This window comes from Eschrichtius robustus, chromosome 2, assembly GCF_028021215.1.
Source record: "Eschrichtius robustus isolate mEscRob2 chromosome 2, mEscRob2.pri, whole genome shotgun sequence".
In the NCBI taxonomy this organism is placed as follows: Eukaryota; Metazoa; Chordata; class Mammalia; order Artiodactyla; family Eschrichtiidae; genus Eschrichtius; species Eschrichtius robustus.
In genome coordinates, this window is record NC_090825.1 from 150,975,814 (window position 1) to 150,981,398 (window position 5,585).

At 42.8% G+C, this 5,585-nt stretch overlaps 1 pseudogene; it reads right to left on the minus strand.

The window, feature by feature from the left end:
* Positions 1-1,412: 1,412 nt before the first annotated feature.
* On the minus strand, positions 1,413-4,550 carry LOC137758620 (UDP-N-acetylglucosamine--peptide N-acetylglucosaminyltransferase 110 kDa subunit pseudogene; annotated as a pseudogene).
* Positions 4,551-5,585: the final 1,035 nt, after the last annotated feature.

The window sequence follows — 5,585 nt, forward strand, 5'->3', positions numbered from 1 at the left end:
CTACTAGCAGACAAAATATCTGTTACTAGACAGCATATGTGCAGTACAGCAAGACAAAAACATATATTCATATGTTGGCTTGTTTAAGCCTCAAGCCCTCAGTCCTTTGTTGAAATACAATAATTTCATTCCTATGGTTTTCAATACCAAAAACTCAACCCCCAGGAGGGCTAAAGTCTAATTTATACTCCAAACCAAGTAGCAGTGCAGTTCGCTACTACTGAGGCTGAATCCATAGACTTCAAGACCACGTCCAGAAGACAAGTTATTATGTGTAACACCCTAGAAGGTCTGAAGCATAATAATCATATACATAGCTGGTCCTCCAGAGCTTTTTACCTATAACATGTTTTTTGATGAAAGTTATTTAATGCACTGGAGATAACTGGGACTTACTGATCAAATATTTGAATACTTGTACTTACCTGGGATTTCATTGCTGCTGAAAGAAAAAGGAAGAACAGGACTCACTTTAAAAAAAAGAACAAACTTTAGAAGTGAAAGTAAAAATCTGATCACACACTATCACTTTTGGAAGCAGCACAGAGGGGCAGTCAACGGTAAAACACTGGTGCAATAGGTCAAAACTCTAGGCCAAAAATCCATTATTATTATCATCAGTGACAGTACCACAACTGTGCCCTTCGTAATTAATAATCACTCCTAAGAATCTTCATTTGGCACCAGATGATGTGTTTAAGAGAAACACTCTGGGAGGTTTTGAATCAGACTTGGTTTTTTGTTAGCCAAGTTACAGGAAAATGTTTAAAGTGGGGGGAAGGGAAGAAGGAAACGGACCAGAAAAAGAATTTAAGCCATAAACCAACAAAGCACTGATAGTTCCAAACATGTCAGACACTAAAATGACTGATATAGGCTCAAGTGGTTTATAAAACCTATAAAAAGACTACACCAGCAAAGTCCCCATTTGTCTGTAGAGTTCAGAAACTAAAACAAGGAATATTTTAGCTTAAAACCTTATCTCAAAAGAATCATATACACGTCACATGAATAAAACCTGAAACCAAACATTTTTAATAGCTCCAATACCCCAAATATAAAGAAAAACTTAATTCAGAAGACTGGGCAATCTCTATCTCCCCTCCACACTAACCACCCATCCCATGGAAGACCAAGGGAGATCAGACCTTCCAGACTTGGGCAACACCTGGCTGCCGCAAAATTCTACGGAGACTCCTTGTGGAACAGCAGTCTCCCATCTCTTGTGTCTCTCCCTGTCATGATCATGCAGGAAGCAAGTCTGGCTGTGCTATCTGTTATCACTGTCTGTCACCCATCTGCAACATGATATTGCTACAAAGGTAAGTACAAAGTAACGTATCTAGTTCCCTTTCCCCCAGAAGGTTGAGGCTCAGGTACAGGGGTAATTCTCCTGCGCACACAGTCATTATTTAGGCCGACTCAGTGACTTCAACAGGCTTCATCATGTGATCAGGTTTGTTGCCAGCTGCATAATGCTCCCACATCTGTAGATAGAGGCGCTCTAGTTCCAGTGTGTATTGTTTGGTGTTGAACAGAGGGCTAGATATTCTCTGCTTCCAGACTTTGCCACGAATTCTCTTCAGGTATTCTAGATCAGTTCCCAGTTTCACAGCTATGTCTTCATACTCTTGTCTATTTTTAGCAATAAGCTCAAGACAGCCTAAACAGGTGAGCTGGGAAGCTGCAACTCGGGAAGCAAGAGTCTCTCCTGGCATAGTCACCATGGGTGTCCCCGACCAAAGGACATCCATCCCTGTGGTGTGTCCATTACAGAGTGGAGTGTCCAAGCAGACATCAGCCAGCTGGCCTCTCCGAACATGTTCCTCTTTAGGAGCAACAGGTGAAAAAATGATACGGTTCTGGGGAAGGCCCATATTTTGCGCGTACTGTTGAATATTAGGTTCTCCTGCTGGGAAACGCAACAGCCACAGTACGCTATTGGGAACACGCTTCAGAATATTTGCCCACATCTGCAAAGTAGATGGGTCAATTTTATATAGCTGATTAAAGTTACAGTACACAATGGCATCTTCCGGTAACCCGTACTGAGAACGTGTGGTTACAATAATGGTACGGGGAACCTCCTCTCCAGTGGCAGCCTTATTGTTGATCTGGGTAGTTGCCAGTCCATTGCTAATACTGAATCCATTAATTGTTATCTGAATTTGTCCTCTGTTAATCATTTCAATAACTGCTTCTGCAGTCGTATTCATAGGAATGACAGGCATATTAAGATCTATATTGCTGCTGTCTGCTTTGTCTCCTCCATCAGGACATTTCATCTTGACAATTTTCACGTCTGGTAGACTATCAAGAAATGCTTTGAGGTCGATGCCATTTAGCACAATTCGATTGTCATAAATGTGCCCATTGGACTTAAAATCGATGACTGCTTTTTTCTTCAGGTGAGGGAACATATTAGCATGATCACCAATAAAGAAAGTATGGGGCATATAAGCCAGTTTCTCAGAATACTGCTCAGCAACTTCAGCAGGTGAAGTTTCCCGATCAGTGATGATATAATCCATGAAAAGCGCGCCACTAGTCCCAGGGTACCCCAGCCACATTGCCTGAATAGGAGCTGGCCTGAGAGCAAAGAGTTCATTTCGAGCACCCCTGGTATAACCATTCATATTTACGAGGATGTGTATACCATCTTGATGGATGCGATCAGCTGCTTTTCCATCGCATGGAATCTGAGAAAGATCAACGAAATGATCGGCTTCTGCCATCACCTTCGCTCGGAAGTTTGTGCCATCATCTGGGCTCAGGGCATAACAGAATACCTCAAATTTATCACGATTGTGCATGCCTGGAATAGACTGCATAAGATGAGAAGTAGGATGGTTCCCAAAGTCAGAACTCACGTATCCTACACGCAGTCGACCATCACTGAGCTTCAAGTCCTTTGGATGTTCATACGGTGGTTTGTGAAGGACATTGATGTTATCCAGGCAGAGGTGCCCATGCCTCTCGGCAATAGCCTTCCTGACGCCGTGAGGAAGAGGATATAACATGCTGTGATGAGGCTGCACAGAAGGCAACCTGTTCTTCTCTAACTGGTCAGCCACAACGCTGACCAACCTCTTCATGCGCTCATCATAGTCTGTCCAGTCACAGACAATCTGCAGGCAATGAGCCAGATTACAATAAGCGTCAGGAAAGTCAGGTTGAAGCTTCAGAGCAGTGCGATAAGAAGCAATTGCTTCTGGAATATTCCCTGAATCCTTGTGAATGGAAGCCAGATTGCTGTGGGCATCCGCAAATGCAGGGTTAATCTGAATGGCACGTGTATAACACTGCAAGGCTCCCTGAACATCCTGCATCCCCGTTAGAGTGTTTCCCATATTACAGTAGGCCTCAGCAAAGGTAGGACTGATTCGAATAGCCTCCTTATAATGCATCAGAGCTTCCTGCACTCTTCCCTGCTGCTGCAATACACTTGCTAAATTTGAATGGACAGCAGCAAACTCTGGGAAGACTTCTAATGCTTTACAATACAAGCGAACTGCCTCTTCAATGTTTCCCTGTTCTCGCTTGATATTGGCTAGGTTATTCAGAGAGTCTGCATGGGTGGGACACAGCCACAGAGCTGTATTATAACAATCTTCTGCTTCGGCAACACTGCCCTTCTCTTTGAGAGCGTTGGCTAGGTTGCAGTAAGCGTCCGGGAAGTGTGGTTGCAATTCAATAGCTCGCCTGTAGGTGTCTATTGCCAGATCTATCAGGCCTTGCTCATAGTATACACAAGCCAGGCTGCCATGTACCACTGCATGATTTGGACTCAAGCTTAGGGCACGAAGGTAAGCTGCCACAGCTCGTTCAAAAATCCGTGCCTCTTTGAAGACATTTCCTAAATTGATATAAGCATCCAGAAAATTGGGGTCATGGGTGACAGCCTTTTCAAAGTGATGAATTGCAAGCCAAATCTCCCCTTGTGCATTGAAAACACAGCCAAGGTTACTCCAAGCTACTGCAAAGTTCGGTTGCGTCTCAATTGCTTTCAAATAACATGCCTTGGCTTCTTCCAAGCGACCCAGGGCTTTGAGCAGGTTCCCCAGGTCACTGCAAACACAGTACAGATCAGGATTGTACTGAAGAGCGGAGGCGTAAGCTTGTACTGCCCCTTCCATGTCGCCTGCTGCTACCAAAGCGGCTGCCAGGTTAATATAACCATCGATGAAATCTGGTTTGAGACGCAACGCATGCCGGTAATGCTCGATTGCTTCCTGCAACTGCCCGCTTTCCTTGTACACATTCCCCAAATTCGAATAGGCTTCTGCCAGAAGAGGGTTCTTTTTAATTGCCAGAGTACTAAAGTGGGCAGATCCGTCCAGCCTTCGACACCGGAAGTGTATAGATGAAAGTAATAAAAGTACACCAGTATTGTCTGGCTCTTGTCTCCAGAGCTGCATGCAGTGTCTCTCAGCTGCCTCAAAATCTCCCGCCTGATAGGCTCGATGTGTCAACTCTGCTAACCCTTGGAAGGAAAGCATACGTTTCGTTGGGTCTGTGCTGTCGGCCACGTTGCCCACGGAAGACGCCATCTGGAGCTTCTGGAGGGAGTGCGAAAAGAGGGTAATTGAGTCCCGCTGCTGCCACTACTGGCAAGAATGTTTCTAGAGGTAGCAAATACAAGGGCAGTAGCCGTACCACTGCTTTGGCAGGCTTAAGCGGCGGCAGCAGTTACATACACTGAACCTTAGGAACTCTGGTTGGCCATCTATCTCTCACGGTCTTGAAAAAATCACAATGAAGTTTAAGTTTTTTTTAATTGATAAGATGGTTCTAAAGTTTATCTGGAGATGCAAGAGGGAAGAGATGTGGGGACATATGTATATGTATAACTGATTCACTTTGTTATAAAGCAGAAACTAACACACCATAGTAAAGCAATTATACTCTAATAAAGATGTTAAAAAAATATAGAGTTTATCTGGAAGAATAAATGGGGCTATTGATAATAGAATTCTGAAAATTAAAATTAAGAGGTTAGACTTGTTCTAATGGATCAATTTTAAAATGAATGCTAAAGCGACAACCATTGAACCACTATGATACAGTCAAATAGAAAGCTCTTAAACATCTAGTAGAAAGTGCTCAAACATCTCTTTATATTTTTAGAAACAGTGAATGTTGGAGGAAATAATGGTAATAGAGAAAGTAGAACATAAATAATGTTGGAATAATGGTTAAGGAAGGGTAGTTAATTTTTACCTTAAAATACGTTCTAAAACAAATTTGACTGTATTTACCTAAGATAAATTATAGATAAGTTAATGTAAAAAAATTTAAATCATTATTCAGAGGGAGCACAGAAAATATGTAACAGATTCACGAGGGTATAAGTCACTAAATCCAATGACTTTGCAGGACCAACTGATAATCTTGACTACCAACGCTCTTTTTCTTCCCTTTGCCTCCTTTGACTTCTATGACACACACTGCCCTGATTTTTCACCTCACTTTGGTTGCTACTTCTCCAATTCCTTTGCAAGATTATCCTCCTCTGAAAGCCATTACATGTTTGAGTTCCTCAGGGCCCATTCCTTCTCTACACTGTCTCCCAAGATATTCACATT